Source organism: Equus quagga, chromosome 8, assembly GCF_021613505.1.
Source record: "Equus quagga isolate Etosha38 chromosome 8, UCLA_HA_Equagga_1.0, whole genome shotgun sequence".
Classification (NCBI taxonomy): domain Eukaryota; kingdom Metazoa; phylum Chordata; class Mammalia; order Perissodactyla; family Equidae; genus Equus; species Equus quagga.
This window is the reverse complement of record NC_060274.1, coordinates 22,173,817-22,196,450: the sequence shown is the minus strand read 5'-3', so window position 1 is coordinate 22,196,450 and position 22,634 is coordinate 22,173,817. Positions and strand designations below refer to the sequence as shown.

Sequence of the window (22,634 nt, the reverse complement as noted above, 5' to 3'; positions counted from 1 at the left end):
CCTCACAGCTGACGTCAACACACAGTCTCTTTCTGAAAATGCCCGAGAAAAATGTTCAAAACAAACCGAACCCACTCTGCTCTTTATAAGGTAAATAAATCAGCTTCATGGTAGAGAGAGCATACACATGGGGGAAATAAATCCCATCTTTTCTGGCCTGGGGGCGGAAGTAGAAGGAGGAATGCAGGGAGGAGGCCAAGGGGATCAGAGGAGGCAGGAGAGCTGCAGAGCACGATCTGAGAGCAGAGATCCTGCAGCCAGGCCACCAGGGCTCCCAGACCGGCGCCACCCTCTCCCACAGGGCTGTGTGATCCTGGGTGAGTCTCTCAACCTCTCTGTGCCTCAGTTCCCATGCCTGTTAGATGTGAATGATAACAATACCTTTTCCTCATAGGGTTGTTATGAGAATTAAATCATGCAAAGCACATATTAAGCCTCATCTAAATATAGACTAGTATGCTCATGTGTGTGAGATAAATCAGGGGGGCCCAAGGGAAGGAGCATTTCCACCCAGATTCCCATGGAGGACTCTGGAGGAAGCCTCTCAGGCAGACGGGAAATTTATGGAGCATGTTGTTAGCGGGGGAAGAGGCTGCTTTCTAGCTTTCCTGGGTGACCCTAATACACAGACAGGACCCAGAAGTAGTGGAGAACCTAACAGGAAATCCAGCCTGAGTGATTCCCTGTGGCCAGGCCTCTGTGCCAAGGACGTGGGGTTGGCAGCCATATCTCAGAGGACTCCAGCATGCCACCGAAACTGAGGGGGGCCAACAGCGACAAGGTCATGAATTAGAGCAGCTCCAGGCTTCATCTGGGACCACTGACAGGACAAGTGTCGGCACCCCGGGACTGGAGGAGGCGGGGGTTCCACGCTCCTTCCCAGAAGAAGAGCATCCAGGCTTCCTGGCCTCCAGCTCCCTGCCACCTTAGAGGGAAGCAGGGAACGAGGAAGCATGAGACTCTGAGCATTTTACCCAAAGGACAGCCTAAATATCTGCTAAAGAGGCTGTTTGGTTTACAGGGTTGGACAATTAATTTTGCCCGCCCACCAGCTGGTATGTGTATGCAGGAGTGGGAGGAGGTGCTGGTCTGCAAAGGCAAGCAGGTTGACTACAGACAGAACAAATAAGCTGCATTTTCTCTGCACAACAGTAGGTGGCCCCAGGTAATTGTATGACCCTGATAGGCAGCCAAGCGTGAGAATGTGCAACATGCTCATTTCTCTCCTTCCCAATGTCTTCATTGGAAAAGTCGTGATCTACTTAGTGCCTATGCATTGAGGTTTCTGTCACACATCAAGTCTCCTTTCCAGGGGCCCTGGTGGCAGAGGGAGCCCATGTCCTCTGGGCTGTGAGGGTCGGAGCAGAGGAGCAGTTTGCACAGCCTGGTTAGGAGTGAGAGGGACGGGGCCAGGTCCTGGGAGGAAAAGGAAGCAAAAAAAAAAGAAAAGGAACTAACAGTGAAACGGGGCTGGGCAAGAGGGAGAAAGGAGATGTTAAAAAAACAAACCAACACAAACTCAGCACAAGAGCATGGAGCTAATAAAAAAAAATGAAACGGTAGCAGGAAAAACAGGGATCCTGAAATTGGAATCACAAAGAAACTACAGTGCGAAGAAAAGCAGACAATGTGCAAGAATAAGGAGTGAAGAAAGGAAGAGGGAAGGGGAGGTGGAGGGAGCCAAGGGAAACGCTAAGTGAAGGAAGCAGGGCCAGTGGCCAGGGGAAGGAGCTAGGGCGAGGATCAGAGCTGGGTCTCGCCTGCCCACGAGCCTAGCAGAACCGGGAGGAGGAGAGCGGACGGCCAAGGAAACCAGGGGGACATGGGGCCAGAGGTGAGTACAGGCAAGGAGATGTGGGAGGCTGAGGGACCAGCAGGAGAGAGCAGGTGATGAGGAGGAGGGGACGGCTGAGCCCTCTCTGCAGCCCGGCTCTGGCTCAGATAGAAAGATTACCCACTCCAGGATGGCCTTTCTCCCGGAGCAGCCTGCCCTTGCCTTAAACTATTCGGATGGTGCACACAAATGTCACACCGCCCCACACTGCTAGCTTAGTTCTCCTTTCTTTTAACTGGAGAGTGAATGCTCCGATGCAGGGTGTCAGGTTGGGAACCGACAGGCTGCACCATGACTTGTGTGGACACTGGGCACTGTCGCCTTCCTGGGCCCCTCCCTCCCCCATATATATATAGATATATAAAGTATATTTTATGACTATGTTGTTATAAAGGCAAATATATTCATACTATACATTAAAAATTTTTCTTTAGTCTAAAAGTTCTTTTTTTCCCCCTTCAGATTTTAGAAGAGATTAAACTATTTTTGTGAGCTACTGCAAGTATTGTGGGCCCTGGGCCTTGTTGCTACTGCACCGACAGATAAGTCAGCCCTGGAGACACAGGATAATAAGCACTAAAAATATACAAAGAGATTAGATGAAATATTTATATTAATGTGAGCCAGGGTAAGTGCATTGGGTCGGCAATGACTGCTGATCACGAGAATTCCACGGTTACCGGAGCCATGGTTTTTGAGGTGCTGATATATACTGTTTAGTGCTTACTGTGCTGGGCACTCTTCTGAGTGTTTGGGATATATGCAAAGTTTCACCAAATCTGCATGAGCCCCTTTTGTTATCCCCATTCTACAGATGAGGACAAGGAGCTCAGAGAGGCCCATCACTTGCCCAAGTAGACGAGGACCCATGTTTTTGATATCCTGCTAATCTGAGGAGAGCTGCCTGGACCCTGGCTGTTATGTGAATGAAAACACTGTCTTCACCCATTCATTCACTTGGTCATTTCTCCTTTATTTCATTAGGTCAAAATATATTTATTCAGTCCTACTCTGGGTCAGGCACTGAGCTGGCCCAGCAGTTGCAATGGCAAGAGAACAGACCCAGTCCTGTTGCGCATATGGCTCATGCCCTCGTGGGAAATATGGACCTAAACAAAAGACCGCCCAAACATAATACTGCAAACTGAGGTGGATGCTATGAAATACAGAATGCAATGAAAGCATATAGCATCAGACTCCAATCTAGTCTTGGGGTCAGAGAAGCCTTCCCTGGGGAGTTAAAATTCCAACTGAGGTCTCAGGGTAAGTAAGTTGATTAGGTAGACAGACAGTGGAACCACAGGTGTTCCAGGCAGAGCCAACAGCATGGGTCTGCTGCCCAGGATGTAAAACCAGCCCTCAAGAAGATTCCAAGGACTCTGGTAGAACCAGAGTCCAGTGGGAAGAGACAAGGAATCCATGGAAATAAGCAGTGATGAAGTGCTGCTGAGAGAGATGTGTGGAGCCTCTGAGAAATAGGAGGGAAAGCACTGGGCGCTCTGCATGGAGGGCTGTCCATTGTAGAGCCGTGAGGGCCGTGTCCTGGCGTCGCTGAAGACTTCAGGGATACCAAGAGTCAGTTCTGTGAACAGAGTCTAATATGCAAGAACTCACTATGATCTTCTCATAAAATGACCAGAGCCCTACGAGAGGCTACAATAGGTGAGACCTGTAGAGCCATCAAAGACTGTATAATGACACAGTGGGCAAAATAGAAGAGCAAGTGTGTGCAGGGGTGAGGTGATGGCTGGCGCAACTGAAGAGATGCTGTGCCTTGCAGACTGGCACCAAGCGCTGACCCCTTCCTCATGTTAGTGTCTGTAGAGTCTCTTGTTGAGGAATAAAGATGGCAGCATGCGTAATACACAGGACTGCAATGCCTTGAAGTCTCCAGATGGGGGCCGCGTGCCAGTTCCCTTCACAACACATCCTCTTATCCATAGATATTGATAACCTTGAGAACTTAAAAGAAAGAACTTCATTTGGTGAAGACCAGTAAAGCCCATATTATTATCTGACCACAGATAATCATAATGCTCAGATGTTCATTCTAAAAAGAAAAAGACTCCCTAGAATATGTAAGATTTATTCTCTATATTTTATGTTTTCTTTACAGAAATTTGCAATTTAAAATTTAAGCCATGTGGGTTATTCATCAAGCCAAGTGAGATTATAAAAATGAAACATTCAGTACAGTTTTTCAGAAACTGCTATGAAATCTTCTTGCTTATTTTTCAAGGCAAGATCCATGTCTGAATCCTTCTGTATCAGCTCCTGAGCAACACAAGTGAGGAACTCCCAGGGGGCTGTACTTTTGTCCAAAATGCTGAAATGTGATCTTACAGGTATCGTTTCACGGAGAACAATACTAGAATTTCTATACTTGTTTTATCTACTTCATAATAGCTTTTGAAATGCTCAAAATAACAGGACTTTTTCATTTACTCTTTTTTTTTATGAAGTGCAGGATGGGATCTGTCTTTATTTAAAATTTTGATGTTTTGTTCATAGTGTTTTTTTTCATTAATTCTGCTTCAAGTACCCACTTATCTTCTTGGCAGGAAGCTTAATTTCTGCCCCTTTCCACATGAGCTGTTGTAGGGGCTCATCATAGTCAAAAGGAAGTGGGTCCAACTTCCCCATCCCAGTGGAGAGAGCAGAGGTGTGGGACCACCCACAACTGCCCTGCATCTTGCTGCTCCTCGGGCCAGTTGTGAAATTTGTTGTCAGCTACCCTGGGGAGTTCAACAGACGGTCCTGGTTCTGTGCTGTGGCACGTTTGGGTCTGGTCCCCTGGTTTCTTCAAAGGAGCATGCTGCACACTCTTTACTTCCTGCACATGGTCATCTCCCTGAGTGCCCAGGATGACTGTGCAGGCGTTCTCACGATGGTCGGCTCTCTGTGGCTACCTCCTTGAATTCATGTGGATGGCCATCTCTTGCACGCCCAGGATGCCTCTACAGGAGATCTCAAAATGGTAGCTATTTGTGGTCAGCTCTTTCAGTTTACACACTGTGGCAGGCAAAATAATGCACCCCCCCCCCCCCCCCCGCCCCAGGATATCCACTCCTAATCCTGAGAACCTGTGAGTATGTTATGTTACATAGCAAAGGGGAACAGAGATTGCAGGTGGAATTAAGGTTGCCAACATGCTGACCTTGAAATAAAGAGATTAGCTTGGATTATCTGGGTGAGCCCAATGTAATCACAAAGGTCTTTAGATGGGAAAGAGGGATGCAGATGAGTCAGAACCTAAAGGACAGCGTCATGAGAAAGACTTGACTGGTCGTTGCTGGCTTTGAAGATGGAAGAGCCATGAACCAAAGGATGCTTGCAGCCTCTGGAAGCCGAAAAGGCAAGAAAATGGATTCTTTCCTAGAGCTTCCAGAAAGAATACAGCTCTGCCAACACCTTGATTTTGGCCCAGTGAGACCCATTCTGGACTTCTCACCTCCAGAACCACAAGATAATAAATGTGTGTCATTTAAGCCACTAAGTTTGTGGTAATTTGTTACAGCAGCAGTAAGAAACTAATGCCCATATATGACCTCCCTGAATTCCCAGGGTGCTGGGACCTGGTTTTCAAGGTGGTAGCTCTCCATGGTCACTTCCTGTGGCTAGCACATGTGGCATCTCCCAGAGGGCCTTGGGGTCCACATCTGGATTTTCAAGGCAATTGGTCTCCATGGTCAGCAATTTGGACTTACATCTGTGACCATCTCTCTGAGTGCTGGGTGCCCGTGTCTCCAAGGTCAGTCCTTCAGTTCACACACATGGCCATCTCCAGAATCCTAGGGCACTGGGTCATGACTGGTCCTGGAGTCAGAGCCCTCATGTACCCAGAACACCTGTTGCCCTTTCCTTCCCAGGGAGTAGGAACTCAATGCCAGGAGTAGAAACACTTTTCCTTGTAAACCTTCAAAATACAAAGTGTCTAACTAACCCTCTCTGTCCCCTGACACTGGAGCTACTCACCAGTTTCCCAAAGGGAGATCATCCTCAGTGCTTCCGGCGGGCCCGACAGCTCATTCTGAGGCGACTCTCAGGAGCACAAAGTTTCTGTACCTCTCGAGGGGCTGCATCTATCTTTCTGGAAGTGGGAGTAGAGCTAAATGGAAGAGGCCAGACTCAAAAGATTCCATACAGTATGTCCACTAATATAAAATTCTAGAAAATGCCAACTAATCCATAATGACAAAAAAAAAGCAGATCAGTGGTTGCCTGGGGCTGTGGGCAAAGGGAGGGCTGGACCACAAAGAAGCAGGAGGAATCTTTTGAGGGTGAGAGAAATGGTCAGTGTCTTGACTGTGGCAGTTTCACCGGTGTATCCATCAGTCAAAATTCATCAAACTGTACATTTAAATAGACACAATGTATTGTATGTAAATTAAACTTCGATGAAGTTGATTTGTAAAAAGCGAAAAGGAGTATTACCCAAAGGAAAATCAAGGAGCTGTTTAAAAAAAAATTGTCCACAACACAGAGAAAATGGCTGAGGAGGATGTTTTTACCCTCCAGCTGAGTATGCGGTGTTGCTAGTGTGCTTTCTGAACAAAGTTTAAAATTTTGCTTTTTTTCCTGTTACTATCTTTGATAGATAGGAATAATATCCTGCCGCAATACCTCCTTAAAAAACAAAGAAACAAAAACCTTGGAATAGAACAATGGTTCCTAAGATATTCATTAATATCTATTTCAAATCAAGAGCCAACTTTATACTTAGTAGTGAAATTCAAGAAACGTTTTCCATTAGAATAAGGAAAAACTATAATATTTATTTTCCTAAAATTTTCTGGAAATTCTGGCTAAAAAAATAACATCTCAAGCCTAAATAAGAGTTTTATTATTAGCAAGGAGGAGAAAACAGCCCCCTCCCCGCTTCCCTCTTTCCTCACTCCCTCCCTTCCTCCTTTCTGTCGCTATTATCATAGATCCAAAAAACCCAAGAGAGAATCAGCTGAAAACTCTTAGAGCTAAAAAGAGTTCAATAAGGTACTAGGTTGCGAAGATATAAAAATCAATAGCTTTCCTGTGTACACAACAACTGGCTTGAAAAAGGAAAAAATATTCCATTAACAACAGCAACAACAAGATGTAAAATAGAGACTAAAAGGCAAACAACGAACTGGGTAAGTACATTTTCTACAAATATGAAAACTGTGCTCTTCTTGATCTAGAAAGTGCCCCCTTACCTCTGTGTCACCCACACCACCCGCCCTCTCCCCTTGCTCATTACATCCCAGCCTCGCTGACTGCCTTTCCGTGGCTGTTCTTCCAGCAGAGTGTTCACATCTGCCTGTCCCTCAGCCTATACTGTGCCCTCTGTGCTCTGGTACCTATGATATCTCATCTTTTAGGTCTGTACAGCTTCAGAAACGTCTTCCCTGACCATCCTACCTAAAGGACCTCTTCTTCTAGTTGCTTCCGATCACCCTATTGATTTCCTTCAAAGTATTATACCTATGATTACGGACGTCATCAGTCTGTTTCTTGTTTTCAATCCAGCTGCTGCATCCCCTCTGCAGCCTTCCTCTTGTGCACTCACTCCGACAGCCTGCAGCCTTCAGAACTGATCCTGTGGTGGGAAGCTCTTCTGAGAGCAGCGAAACCTTGTCCAGAGGCTACATTTTTCTATTGCTCTACAGGGCAGTCTCATCAAGGAAGGAAAGGTAATTTTTATCTACCCCTCCTGCTTCTCGGAGTTCAAGCCTAAAAACAAACCAACCAGAAATTGCCAAATGCCTCCGCGGACCTCCGTTTTTTCGTTTTGTTTGCCCTTCCCCCATGCAGATAGTGATGCATCAAGAAGGACAGGAGATAATTTCGTTCCCTCCCAGATGGGTAGACCTTTGCTTCCTGGGAGCCATATAATAGCATTTTCATACTTTCAATGTTTTTATATGTGAGTACAAGGCCCCCAAATGAGAGCACTTTCTAAGTACAGAATAACTTCTAAGCAGGTCTCTGTTGGCTGAAAGTCTTGACCAGTCGAAGGAATTAGGCTGGATTGTCTCCAAAGGGAAGGAAAGGAAAGGCAATTAGGTGGGGATCTTTTTCTTTTCTTGAGGTATAGTTTATACATAGTAAATTTCCCTCTTTTTGGCATACAATTCTATGACTTTTGACAAATACAGTTGTGTCATCACCGCCACAATCAAGACATGGAACAGTTCCATTAGCCCAAAATGTCATCCCCTCTCTCTACTCCCAGCAACTGGCAACCACTGCTCTGTTTTCTGTCCCTATAGTTTGTGCCTCTCCCAGAAGGTCATTGAAGCGGAACAACACTGCAGGAAGACGTTTGAGTCTGCCTTCTTTTACTTAGCATAATGCATTCGAGATTCTTCCATGTTGTAGACATCAGTATTCAGACCTTTACATTGCTGAGTAGTATTCCATTGTATAGATGTTCTTATTTGGGTTGTTTGCAGTTTTTGGAGATTTTGAATAAAGCTGCTGTAAACGTTTGCTGTCAGATTTTTGAGTGAACACACGTTTTCATTTCCCTTGGGTAAATACCTACGAATGGGATTGCTGAGACACAGGGTAAATATACATTTCACTTACAAAAAACTGCCAAACTAGTTTCCAAAGTGGCTGTGCCATTTTGCATTCCCATCAACAACTGATTTTAGTGTTTTGAGGGTTAAATTGAGGAGGACCGAATCGCCAGGTGTGTTGGATACTTCCACCCCCAACCGGGAATGGGGCTGAGACGTTTAACATCTGATGCTGGGTACCTTAGCCCTGCCTCTCACAGACAGTCTCTAAGGAGGCAGGCCATGGAAGGGCGACTTGCGTACTGACTGGGTGTCCTAGACATTACATGCTGATGCCTTGGAAAATTAGGTGAAAGACCCTGTAGCTGACCTTGGCAACCACTGGACTAAGAATCAGGATAGTCCCCTCCTATCCTCCTAATGCTGTAAGCACTAAACTTCTTCTTTCATCCAAGGAGAAGGAAAGAATTCTGAAAAATGTCTTTTGGGCAACCTGTGTGGATGGAGCTGAGCTGGGTACGATTTATGGAAATAAAGCAATATGACTCATATCCCGAATGTTTCAGAACATTGTATTAAGCTCCCGGTACATGCCAGTCGTTACACTCAGCACTTTACATACATTACTTTCAATCCTTAAAACAACCCAACAAATTAAGCATATGCATCACTTAGCTATCAAATTTAGGTTTCAAAATTGAAGCATAAGATAACGACTCTGATCATGTTACTACTTTGCTCAGATCCTTTGACAGCGCTCTCTATTTCACATGCCATCTCTTCCCACTTTCCTCCAAGGCTCCGGCCAGCCACTACTGTTTCTTACCCCGGGCCCCTGCGTACGGTATTCCCGCTGCCTGGCAGCCTTTCCCTGCCTCTTCCTCTTTTTCATCTCTGCTCAGTTTTTTATGACCCCCCTTCTGCATTCCCTACTCATCCAAAAGAGTCGATGATTTCCTCCGTGGTCTCTCCGCTGTAGCGTGTACACTCCTGTCTCCTTGGCTGTGAATCTGAGATTAGAGAGCTCCCCTTACTTCTGTGTCCAGCAAGGAGTCTGTGCATCCGAGGACAAAATAGCTGTTTTTAGAGCGAGAAGAAGGAAGGGAGGGAGGGAGGAAGAAAGAGGGGGAAGAAGAAAGGGAGAGATGGTTACTTTTGCAGCCTAGTACCATAGAAAGAAATGGTAGTTTGGGCTCAAAACTGTCAACCAGCTTTGAACGCTCTCATAAAACAATTTCATCTTCAATTTTAAAATGAATACAAAGAGAAATTTTCATAGAACCATCACTTCTAAGACCAGAAAAAACCTTAGAGGTCATCAAAATGTTGCCTATTTCTTGTTTTTCTTTTCTGTTTTTTTTTTTTTAATGTGACCTTAAATGCAGGCCTACTTTCACTACTTTATGGCCTTTTATCTTCATTTCCTTTGTTACCAAGCTCTGTTTATCACCTAGAGTCCTTGCCTTTTTGTAATTTCATTGTGATTGTGTATCACCCATTCTGATCTCTGCCACTTCTGTTCAGATGTTACTGTGAACCCTGCTTTCACTCATGGCGATTTTATCTACCTGTATTAAGGGAACAATATTGTCCATGAAAGACACTCATTTTTAATGCCATGTATATTGTAATAGTATTTTCTAAGTAAACACTTACACTGTATTTTTGTGTGCATGTTTTGTTTGTAAATGGAACTTTGTATATACGTGAGGGGAGGGGAAGACAGCAAAATAAAATTTCGTTTATAAAATTAATACAAGTTAGAAGGAGATTGGTATTGTCTTCAAGAAACGTCTTCATGAAGCTTGATTTTAACCTGAGCAGCCCATTCATAGCTAAAGACAACCACACTATGAAATACCGATCAGTTACAAAATATCCTTTGGCTCCCTAGCGTGACTAAATGTCTGTACCTTTGACTATTAAAGTCTTTGAGTAAAAATTCTCCCTTCCATAAGTGAAACTAACATACAAAGAGCCCTTGAAGTCAGCTGCGGCTTTGGGAGGGGCCCACTTGGCCAAGCGAGGCAGGAGGAACACACTGGCCACGAGGAGGCGGGTTCCACACCATATCCCCGTACCCCCGTTGAGGGCAGAATGTACTAAGCACTCATGGGTGGATCAAACCAGCTGAGAAGTTTTCATGTTTGTCTTTCATAATCCTACATAAATCATAATTTTAAAAAAAGGGTAAAACAATGAGATTATGTTTTTGGTGTGTTAAATCACTGTTACAACACTGTACGTATGGAAAGTAATTCCTTTTTCCTCTTCAGTTTTGATTTCTTATCTTTCAGAAGTGATGTTTCATAAAAATAGCTGAATAAACAAATAGCATTTAGAAACATTTTGCTTTGAAAAAACTGAACCTTTTGCCTCCTTTTTCTCAGTCTGTCAAATAGCTTACGTTTATGAAGTGCTGGGCAAAATACTGTCCCAAGTGCCAAGGGATATTGCTAAGGAATAGAAATCTTATAGCAGGGGTGAAACGGGATAAACAAAACTGGAAATAAAGCAGCCCCAAATAAATATGATGTCTGATCATTTTAGGATCACGCAGGCATAATGGTATTTGAAAAGTGAATCCTAATCCACTTCTTGTCCACTTTTTGAGGCTCAAATTTAGCTACTCCCCATGGACTTCCTGTTCTCCAGCCACATGTTACAGTGGCCTGAGGAGCCCCACTTCCTCAAGCTTCTGGGTCCTTGCAGACGCCCTCCGTCATCCTGGGGTGCCTCTGCATCTTGGATGCCACTTCCTCTGGGGAGCCTTCCCTCATCCACTGCCTCATGCAGGTTAGATCCCCACTCCTCTGGTTCCCATAGGGCCTTCCCCGTACATTTCAGTTTTGTCACTTGCATGAATTACCAGGTGATTATTTATTAATGTCTGTCTGCCCAAATAGACTTCATTCATTGATCCATTCCTTCAACACATGGCGGTGCTGGGAGAACAAAGTTGAGTCTCGGTACTTCCTGCCCTGAGGTGGCTCACAGGGAGGAGGGGTGACAGATTAGCGCCCTGACAACAACAACGACAGCCCTGTGTGAACAGTGACGTACAGAGATACACCTGGCACACTGTGGCACTGTTCAGGGTGGCTGCTGCCTGGTTTGGAGGCTGCAGAGGTGTCAGGAAAGCTTCAGGGATGGGGAGACGCTCAATCTGAGGCTCAAAGGCTGAGTGATGGTCGGTCGGTCAGGCAAAGTTAGGGAAGGTGGGGAGTGACGCTGCAGGCAGAGGAAATGAGCATCTCGAGGAACCGTGAAAAGAGGAACAGGGAACTACAAACACGTCTGCATGCCAGAGAGCAGAGCACGTACAATAGCAGCAAAGACAGAGTCTGGGGCAGGTCCGGAGTCCTGCTATGCCAGGCTGTGGAGTATACACTGGAGTATGTGTCATGGATGCTTGTTCTGAAGGGATGTGAACGGAGAAGCAGCAAAGTATTGTGGGCATTTTGAAAATATTATTCTAGGAATGAGAGAGAGGGCAGAGTGGAAGGAAGGGAGCCTGGAGGCAGAGTTCCTCCTTTTAAGAGGAAACAAAAGATGAAGCTTTTTGGTGGGGAAACAAGGGTGGGGAACAGCAGGGAGGAAACTGATTGTGGAGATATTTATTTAGATGGAGAGCAGACAGAACAGGTTCATGGAGGAGGTCGGCTCTGCGAATGCTGACTGCCAAGTGTCAGGGAAACATCAGGAAGAGAAGCCCAGGAGGCAGCTGGACACTGGGAGCTGGAGACCAGGAGAGAAATCTGGGCTGGAGGTAGCAATCTGGGAGGCATCTGTGTGTAGTTCAAAGCTGACGGTGAGATTTCCCAGGAAAAAATGTCAAGTGTGAAGAGAAGAGGACTGGTGCTGGACCCCTGGGGAACATTCGGTAAGAACAGATCGAAAAAAGAGATCCTGAGAAGAGGGCAACAAGGAAGCAGAGAGGCTGCAGGAACACTTGGTGAGATGATGTCCCAGAAACCGGGGAAGCAGAGTCCAGAAAAGGCGCAGGTGGTCCAGAGCATCACAAGCTGCAGCGGGGGCCCGACTGAGTCAGACTGAGAGGTCCCCAGTACCTTTGGCAACTAGGTGCTCAGAAGAGAGCTTGGCCAACGCAGCTCCCTGGGGTGGAGGGGGCAGAAGTCACCGTGCAGATGGCAAAGGGATGAAGGAGGAAGGCGGACTCGAAGAACAGGGCACTAGCAAGTGGATGCTTCTCTCCCCAGCAGCTTGACTGTAAAGGGAAAATCAATGGAGAAATGTGGGGTTGAGGGGTTCCTTGGGGGCTTGGAGCACCTCGCACAGCACGTGGCCCACAAAAGGCACTCAAACGTGCATTGACTGAATACAAGTTGAGAAGATAGGTCGCTGCATAACTGAGTGACTGGTCAGGGAAGACTTCATGTGTTCTTAAGTTTTAATGACTCATTTATTTATCTTCAGAAGAGATGGCATAGAGGCTACGCCAGAGCAGGGAGGAGCAGGAGGCCTGGAAGCGGGGAGGCAGCCCTCGTGTTGTAGGTCTGGAGAGAGTAAAGCGAGGCGAGGCTCACGTGCTGGGAGCAGGCGTGTGTGCCCCAGACGGACGGCAGCTTGCAAGGGGAGTAACTGCTGAGGAAGTGGATGGAAGGAGGACAGACAGACGCCCTGGAGAGCAAAGCGGGATGAGAAATACCATTGTAGCCTAATGTTGATCGTTCAGGGGAAGTGGGAAGTCCATCGAAGTGCCCCTTGAATGCCATCAATGACCCAGCCACTAAAACAGTGCGAGTCAATGCTCTGGAGCAAAGACATCTTTTTTCTGCCCTAAACTACACAAGATATCGAGAGAGTAAAGTAACAATGGAAATGGACCTGAATTGGACAGTCTTCACAGCAAAACCGGAGTAATCACACCCTCCCCACAGAGCTGCTGGGAGAACCACAGGTGAAATCCTTTAAAGGAGCCAGAGAGGCTGTCATCATCACCGTGTTGCCGCTAAGGCCTTTGTAGGTATAAATCTGCTTCTCCAGCTTGCACCCCTCATTTTTGTCCCCTCGTCTCTTACCTTCTCTGCTTGGGTTGGTTTTCTTATTAAAAGAGACAACATGTGCAAAGTGACAGCACCTGGAATAGGGGCCTGTGTGTCAGTAAATGCCAGCTACTAACCCTGCCCCTTCCGCTTCTCCTCCTCCTGCTGCTGCCTGTCCGGGGCCTGTGTGAGCCCAGGCACACTCCTCCTCCATTGCCTCGAGTTTTCAGGAATGGTGCCTCCTGGGCCTGGTTTAAGCCTTTCGATTCTGGGCAAGTCACAACTTGGGGGCCCAACGGTGAAACTGATAAAGCCTAGGTTGTGAGATCACGAGCTGAACCTGCAAAATCTCCACTGTCAACTTTGCAAAATCCTGTAAGGCATGGCGTTAAGGAAGATATTTCCAATCCACGCAGGAAACCTGTCTTTCCCTTAGAAAGCATTGACTCAGACATCAAATCTGTGTTATTTATTCAGTTCTTGAAAGATTAATCTTTTTCTTTTTTTTTTTTTTTTTTGAGGAAGATTAGCCCTGAGCTAACATCTGCTGCCAGTCTTCCTCTTTTTTTTTTTTTTTTTTGCTGAGGAAACTGGCCCTGAGCTAACATCCGTGCCCATCTTCCTCTACTTTATAAAGGGGGGTGCCTGCCACAGCATGGCTTGCCGAGCAGTGCCATGTCTGCACTCGGGATCCGACCCCGTGAACCCAAGCTGATGTGCCCACTTAACCGCTGCACCACCCGCCGGCCCCCCGGGAGACTAATCTTTTAAACATGACCTTTGAGCCTACAGAGCAGACACCCAGGAATGCGGGCAACCGTGAGAGGTAGAGAAGGGCCTTGAGGGCAGGGGTGAAGGTGATGGTCATTGGACTTGGCTTCAGCGGCACCAGGGTCTGGCGCTCACCGGCCCGCAGGCAGGTCCAGTACTCTTTGGCGCTGCAGCCTCGTACCTGTCAACTGGGTCTGGTCATTTCCTTCCCATCGCAGGGCGGCTCAAGTGGGCGTACACGGCTTTCCCCCCACCCCCCAAAATTGTTAACCCTGACCGTGCATCCCAGCTCCTGAAGCCCCGACTCCGCTTATCCGAGGCTGCTTGCTGGGTGACGACCAGCGGGGACCCTCCGGCAGCCATCCTGCCACGGGCAGTGCCGGGCCTTCGGGGAGGAGCAGCGGGGCATGGGCGCGGGCACCGAGGGCGGCACAGCTCCGCGGGAGCGAGAGCCAGCTGTAGGCGGCTCCTTCCTGTGCAAAGTTTTCTGACCTCTTCCTCCTCCCGCCCTCCCCGCCAGCAGCTCGGCGCCCGGCGTCCAGCCTCCCGCCCCGCGCGCTGCCTCGGGGTCGCCGCGCCGGCAGCGCACCCAGGGCGCCGGCCCCACCCCGCGCTCCGGGCCGGCCGCTGCGGGCCCCGATGGCCGAGGCGGGCAGGCGCGCCGCGGAGCCCCCGGGAGAGCCGGCCGGGCCGGCGGCGGCCGAAGCCCCCGAGCCCGCGGCACCCGCCCTGCGCAGGCTGCCTGGGGACCCGAGTCCCCGCGGCCGCTCCCAGAGCGACCTGTCGTCGTGCTCGAGCAGGGGCCGCCCGCTCCGGGTCCACATCACCGGCTCAGGTAAGGGCAGCGCGGGGCGCCGGCGGGGGCCGGGGGAGGGCCGGCGCGGGCAGGTGGCTGCGACGGCGCCGCGGGCGTCCGCGGGCACTGACCTCGCAGGCTGGCGGCAGAGGGGAGGGGCTGGGGTGGGAGGCGGAGGGCGAAGCTGAGCTCCCCCCACCCCCGCCCTCCTTCTGGGCTGCCCGCGGCGCGGTCCCCCCGGCCGGAGATGCTCCAGCTGGACTGCGGCTACTGCGCGGGGTGGGCGCGCGCTTCCCCAGGGCGAGCGAGCGCTCTCGCGCGGCTCTGCGGCCCAGAGCGCCAGCTGCTCGGGTTCTTAGGCTTGTCCAGCAGGGACAGGAACCTTCTGTCGGTCTTCACTGTGACTTTGGTCTCTCGGAAGGGTGCGGTCCTCTCACTTCGGAGGCTAGGGCCAGTGCAGGTCTTGGAAACCCTCCCAACTGCTCATGCTTCTGAAATCAAGCATTCTTTGGGGCTTGCCGGTCAGAGGACCGGGGGTATGTTTCCTCCCTGTCCAGACCCATGCAGGCGGTGGTGATCGTTGTTATGTGACAAAGCCTGGAGTCAGCAGCTCTGCCCTCCCCCGGCCTGCTGGCCCTTGCCTGGCGCCCTGGCTCCTGTCTGCGCCGTGTGCACGGTGGTCCTGCCTGGGGGCCGCTCTGTGCATCGGGACAGGCAGAACCAGGAGCTCGGCCAAGGGCTGGTGCTGCCGGCGCTGTGCTGTGTAATGTGCGATAAAGCACTTAGCCTTGGCTCTCCTGTCTCGGTATTCACAGTGGGGATGCGAGTGTGGCGCTACCACAGGTGGAGGTTATGGGGATTAAATAATTAATCATTTTTAAATGCTTTTGAACAAAGCATTATCCTAAGAACTGGGAGAACCGTTTTTAAAAGTCTGCGTGATTTGTTAAGTTTCCACAGATTGTTTTCTGATTTGCAATCTAGGGAGGATGCATGGGAGCTGGAAATGAAGCTAATATCAAAATTACCAGCAGCAGCGGAGGGCCCTTGCAATGGTGCACGTGGATACACCGCCCTCCACCGCGACCCCTTCAGGCTCTGTGCTCTGTGGTCAGGCTCTAACTCAACCTCGCTGCTAGCCGAGCCCGGGTGTCACGTTGGAAAAAGGCACATTTCCATATCTCTGCCTCCCCTCTTTTCCATCAAAGCCCTCTGTCCCTTCTATTCTTGTCTTGTTTTTGCCACATAACGTGTATACTTAGAAAACATCAAAGATACTGTTGATCTGACTTTGCAGATCACGTTGGATAAAGCCGGTCAGAATTGCAGGTTAGGGGGACGTAGGTCATGGGATTTGCGTCAAGGTTCTTTTGCCGAATTCATATTGTGAAAAGCATTGAGTTGAATGCATTTTACCTCCTGATTTTCATGTCTTGGCCAAACTGAACTTGACCCGTGGATAAGCTTGATTGATTTTTACAGAGATTAACGGTTCAGATGACTCTAAAGAGACAACGGAAAATTAGCCCAGTTGGTGACTGTAGATACAATAAGCATGCTTCTATCATTTGTCATTTTCGTAGATAGAAATCAAGGGCAGTAAAGACATTTTAAATGTGAGTGTGCAAAGTGTGCACCATGTGAACTATGGACTTCAATTTATAAAGTTATTTTACTTCCAAGAACTCGGTGGCTTTTGTGCACTCTTAAAGGATGTTAGGAAGTGACAGCTTCCAGCTGAGTTGTCTTCTGCACCCAGGGATGCTGCCGCACGTGTAAAAGCATGAACGTCTTCCACGTGACTGTATTCCATGTTCCTAACTGAGCCTTGAATCAAGAGCAGGCTAAACATGACCAGGAGCTCTCTGTGTTTCTTAGAGTCAGAGAGAAAAAGCTAATGAGCTGGTCCCTCACTGACACACAGTATTTCCCCAGAATCCTGCAGCCTGTGCAGCCATGCCCGATGGATCGTCAGCCACACGACTGGGCTGGGATAACGGGATTGTCTGAGAGGCTCAGTAAGAAGGTTACACCACCTTGTGAGAGCATTCCTTGGCCTGGAGGGTGGCCCAATTTCCTGGCCCTCCCCAGAAGCTCTGGGAGGATGTAGCCAGAGCTAGATCATATGTGGCCTTGTCAGCACCGGCCCCCCACACACAGCATCGGCCTCATCTCAGGATCTCAGACCTACTTAATCCCCATCTGCATTGCACAACATCCCCAGGTCGTTCTTAGGCACGCCAATGTTTGAGAAGCATTGCTCCCTGGCACTGGTTTTCAAAGTTGGTTACACTTGAGGAGTTAAAAAATCAACCACCACCAAACCACAACCAAGCACCTGATGGCCGGGTCCCACACCAGATTCTGATTTAATTGGTGCAGCTGGGCATTAGGCGATTCTAATGTGGAGCCAAGTTTGAGAACCACTGCGCTGTGGCATCTGTATCACCGTGGCTTGCTGCCATGTGGACTGTGATACTGTGACCAGGGTTGCCCTGGGCAAGCGTTAAGTTTGAAGAATTTGCTTTAGCCTCTCCTCACATCCCTGTTGGTGTTCTCTTTTCCTGCTGCCCCCTCCCAAGCAGCTTTTCTTACTCCCGTTCTTGCTTCCAGCCGATTGTCAATAAGGGGTGAACCATTCAGTGTGAGTCCCTGGGAGAGTGTTGATTCCCGGAAGACGTCACATTTCTCAATGATGTGCGGCTGGGAGGGAGCAGAGGAGGAGAAGGAAGAAAAGACTGGAAGGTGTTTTCCAAAGGTTATCAGAGAAGAGACTCATTCCCAAAGAACCGCCCGCCCCCTGCTGGCTACCCCCAGCTGTCACCCCCTCCCCCCACAGCTTCCTCTCCACCCTTCTCTCTATGAAAGAATGATAAAGACTTGCAACTTGGCCTCAGAAATGTTGCCTCCTATGCCAGTAAGAGACAGTCCAATAGGAAACATATTTTTAAAAGACCCGCTCTGTGCTGGCACTGTGTTGGTGCTGTGGGGACATCACAGAAGCATCTACTCTCCTGTCTGTGCTTTATTACTAGACTTTTGTCAAGAAAGCATCTCGGGCTTCGGCGGCTTTTGTGGAACTTATGATTTGAACACTTAATTTTTCACATGATAAAAATGCAGGTACGTTGTCAGCAAAAGCCATAGCTTTATATTTTAAAATCCATACCAAAAATGTGAAGAAAGCCATATATTTTCAAATAAATACTTTTTTTATTGAGGAATATTAGCCCTGAGCTAACATTTGGTGCCAGTCCTCTTGTTGCCAATCCTCTTTTTGCTGAGGAAGATTGGCCCTGAGGTAACTTCTGTGCCCATCTTCCTCTACTTTATATGTGGGACACTCCCACAGCATGGCTTGATGAGCAGTGCTAGGTCTGTGCTTAGGATTCAGACTGGTGAACCCAGGGCCACCAAAGTGGAGCACGTGAACTTAATCATTACACCACTGGGCCGGCCCCTTAAATAAGTACACTTTTAAAATATAACAAATAACATTGTAAGTGATGCCTAAGCTCTTTGATTGAGCTTATAGAAACTGAGATTGTTTTTGCTTTATGGTATTTGAACTCACAGTTCTGGAATTCAACAAGAGTTCTGGATTTTTAAAATCTAGTATTTCTTTGTAAATAAAGTGATGTTTTATCCATTACAAAAATAAAATCCTGAAGCAAGCTTTTCATGGTGTAGGGACAGGTGTGCTCTTAATTTTCAGACCAGTCTTCTTCCACGTTAGGAACATTAATATAGTCAGTGGGTTCTGACGTGCTCTTCTGATAAGCCCAATGTTTTACTGAGTTAAGAACCTTAGGACAGAGGCCAGGACTTATTCCTGTTGTAAGCTGTCAGTAAGTACTGACTGTAGACCTACTGTGTGCCACACGTTGTGCTGGACCCACTGGGCTCTAGGGAGGGCCAAGAGGTGTCTACTGTCTTCAAGCGATGACTCTTAGTCTTGCATGTAGGGCTGTACTGAACGGAGAACCATTTGAGCCCCCTCAGAAAGGGAGGTGGGAGCGAGTGGACCACTTGATCAGCTTGGTACATAGTACAGTCTCATCTCTCCTGGTACCTGATTCATCTCCGCATCATCCCTTTGCCCTGGTGTATGTAGCTGTATAAGTAATGGCAAATCCAGTACCTTTTTCTTGTGTCTTTCATCCCTGGTGTGTTCAGTGCCAAGTGGAACGGGAAATCTAGCAAAGCTGGATGTTCTGTCAGTCTAGACCCGCTGCTGCCTGGCCACTGCCACAAGGTGCTGCTGTCTGAGACGGGGTCTGCAGCTAATGGTCACCTGTTCCATCTGGGGAAGTCCATGCTTGTCCACACCTTGTTGGTGCTCCCAGTGCCTCTCACTGACCTCCAACGTTGCCGCTCTGCCAGTCGATGCTCGTATGTTCAGCCGTTGTTCCCAGAGCATAACGCTTTGTCACGGTGGCTGGGTCCAAGGCGCTCCTGGGCCCCAGACACAGCTGGGCTGGAGCTGCCCTCGGCCAGGAGCAGAGGATGCCTGCTCACTCTCCATTTGCGTAACTCAGAGTGGTTTTTCACCACACAAAGACCGTCTGGCTCTTGGTTTTGTTCTGTTTCTGCCGACTCACGGAAGAGCCCAGCCACCCTGCTGGGAAAGCTGGGGCAGCCTGGGCAGTAAAAAAGGGCGTGGGGTGATGAGGACAATGGGCCCAGATCCAGCCTGTGCCCTGCCCTGGTCAAGCCAGGCACCAGTTCCTCTTTCTCTCTCCAGCACTTTCTCACCAGACACTGAGCTTCTCTCTGCCTCTCTGCTAAGCAGCGTCCTTACTCTAATCCCAGCAGCTTCTTCCTCACAGGGGCTTCTGCATCCATCCGCTCACGCCATGGCTTCCCCCCTGCCCACAGTAAGCCCCTCTGCCTCCCCTTAGCTCTTGTCCCTATGTTTACTCAGAATAGTTTCTTCATATTTCTTAGTGCAAATTGCATAGAAAAGATATACTGTTTGAAGCCACCTTATCAGGCAAGCCATAGGTCACAGGTCACAGAGCAGCCTGTGGATTATTTGTCCTTGATCTGATACCCACCCAAACTCACACCAGTTGTGGCCTGGAGGGTGAAGTCATCCCACAGGGCCAATATGACCACTTAGAAAGGACTGAGCCTGGGCAGCTTCCATCCATCCATTCATTCATTCATTCAGCAAACATTCATTGAGGCGAGGGCTGCTATGTGCCAGTCACTGTTCTAGCACTGGGTATACAGAGGTGAGCAGACGTGGTTCTGAGATTTTAGGGGTAAGACTGAAAGCCAAAAGGGTGTGACAGGTCAGATATAGCGGCGTGTCTAGTGATCTAAGCTACTGTTATTTGTCATGATTATGCTCAAAAAAATGACTGATGATGATGATTCCTCCTGTTCTTGCTTTCAGAGGATGCATAAAGAGCTAATTGTATCTAAGCGGGGCAGGCTTTAGTTCAGTGGTAGCTCTGAGACTGATGGCAAAGCTGTGGATTTATTTTGAGCTTGAGCTACTGCAAGGGGACACTAGGCAAGGGACCGTATCTTGATTTTTCACTCATTCATTCAATCAACAAACAGCGAATGGGCTAAACACAGAGGCTGCAAAGACATCCCTAAGGAACTCACAGTCTAGTGGAGGAAGACAGGCAGAGAAGCCGACAACTGCAGTGCAGTAAAGTGTGAGCTATGACTGTGCCCTGTCCTGGGCCTGGGGGAGAACTGAGGAGGCTTGGCTTGGGGGAGGGTAATCAGGAAGAGCTTCCTGGAGGAGGTGAAACCTATGCCATCTCCATGCAAGAGGAGGAACAGGAAGATGGAGTTGGGTGAGGTGGAGGAGGAGGGTTTGGGGAGAGGAAACAGTGTTGGCAGAAGCACCAAGGCCTGAAACAGCCCAACATCATGAGAAAACCCTCAGCAGCTCGCGGCTCTCAGTAGGGCTCCTGTGGGAGAGAGTGCGGCGGGAACTAGGGTGTCAGGCCAGGGCCAGAGAATGAGAGCTTCCTGTGTCTGAATGTTTCCCGGAAGACACAGTTTAGGTGACGTTGGTAGGGCGTTTGCAAGCTTGATAGGCTTTGCTCTGAGTATGTTCTGTCGTGGACACTGAGGGACAATGGTGGAAAGGACACAGAGAGCCCAGACAGGAGACCCGGAATCATGGCTGTTGTCTGTGTGACCTTGGTCAGCTTACTCAGCCTCCTCTGCTTTGCTTCCTGATCTCTGACCTGGAAGTGATTAGTAACAGTGACGCTTAGCTCATAGGATTCTGGCGAGGCTCAAATGTGTGAAAAGTGCTTTTGAACTTTAAAGTGCCATGTAAAGGGGGGCACCTTCTGCATACTTCTATTATGGGACTTACTGGGGTATATTAAAATTATGCGTGGATTTGTCTCCTGCCTCATACTGTAAAATCATTGAAAACAAAAAGTATGTTTTCCTTGTTTTTGCATTCTCAATGCCTAATACAGGGCCTGGTATACAGTAGGTGCTTACTAGATATTTACAGAATTAATGCATGAATTACCTAAAAGTCAGTTCTTTTGACACCAAGGATCTATTAATGGAAAACTAGGCAAAAATGATTTTAAAAAATAGAAGATTGGGTAAAAGGTATGATCTCCAAATGTTTTAAAATTAAAAAAATAACTAACCAGAGTGTTTTATAATCAGGGCTGTCTTGGGGGTATTGTGCAAGCCTTACCTCGCAACATCTGTCGAAGAAGTTGTGACAGGGAAGTCGTGAATGTCATCTGGCCTCAGGGTGCTGATGATGGAAGTGACGACGCAGGGACTCTGCAGCCTCGTTGGAGGCATGGCTGGGTGTTGGATGCAGGAGTGTAGGCAAGAGAGGCTCGAAGGAAGTGACCTCTGTCCAGTCCTGTGTTACTTACAAATGCTATCACATGTCATCTTGATGGGCGCCCTGGGACATAACTATGTATCAGCTCCATTTTTCAGATGAGGAGCCCAGCTTCAGGAAGACCCATCCAAATCCCGCAGGTAGCAGGAAAGTAACAGAACCGCGACCCAAATCTTTATGACTTCAAAGCCCACACTCTCTTCCCTTGCCACTTGCTGCCTTAGTGTATATCCATCCCCCTCACAGAAAACAACTCATACACGTCCCCACCAACAGGAGGAGATCACATCCTGTTTTATTCTACAAATACCGTTATGAGAGAGAGCAGCAGAACAAACATCTACTTCTATCAAAAGGTCTTTTTAAGGCCCCGACCAATTCTCTATTCATTTTAAGGTACACCCAACACTTCCAACTTCTTTCGTAGACAGCAAATTTGGATTAATTGTGAATGGATTCTGGAATCTAGTATGTACAGGCTAGCACCCTTCAATGATCATTACTTTTGGGCATTCTTGTGACCTAAAACTACCCAATCTTGGGGGTATAATTCACGCACAAGACCATGTCTTGTCTCAAAGTACAAGTGTGGTTTCAGTTACAGCGCAGCTCAGGAAAAAAACTCTGAAGCAGCTTTAGTGTTTTTAAAATACCATCCCGGGTGACTCACTGTCTTTGATCACACTAGCTGAAATTTGCACAAAGAAGTAGGTTGCACCAGCTTGCCTTCGAAAGGTTTCTGAGATCTAGCTCACTTTGTGACCTGTTGGCAAAGACTTGACATTTATATACCTTACTTTGCAGTTTCTTGATGTCTCTGTGAAGTCTTGAGAAAAAGTAGCTATGTGCTTATCCCTCATAACAGGAAGAACCTTGT

General features: G+C 48.2%; 1 long non-coding RNA gene across 1 annotated transcript; it reads left to right on the top strand.

Moving 5' to 3' along the window:
• The first annotated feature begins 219 nt into the window (after positions 1-219).
• LOC124244057 (uncharacterized) lies at positions 220-8,174 on the top strand. The gene is made up of 3 exons (XR_006889870.1): positions 220-317; positions 7,340-7,503; positions 8,083-8,174. It is a non-coding gene; the product is annotated as an uncharacterized LOC124244057 (long non-coding RNA).
• The last annotated feature ends 14,460 nt before the right edge of the window (positions 8,175-22,634 follow it).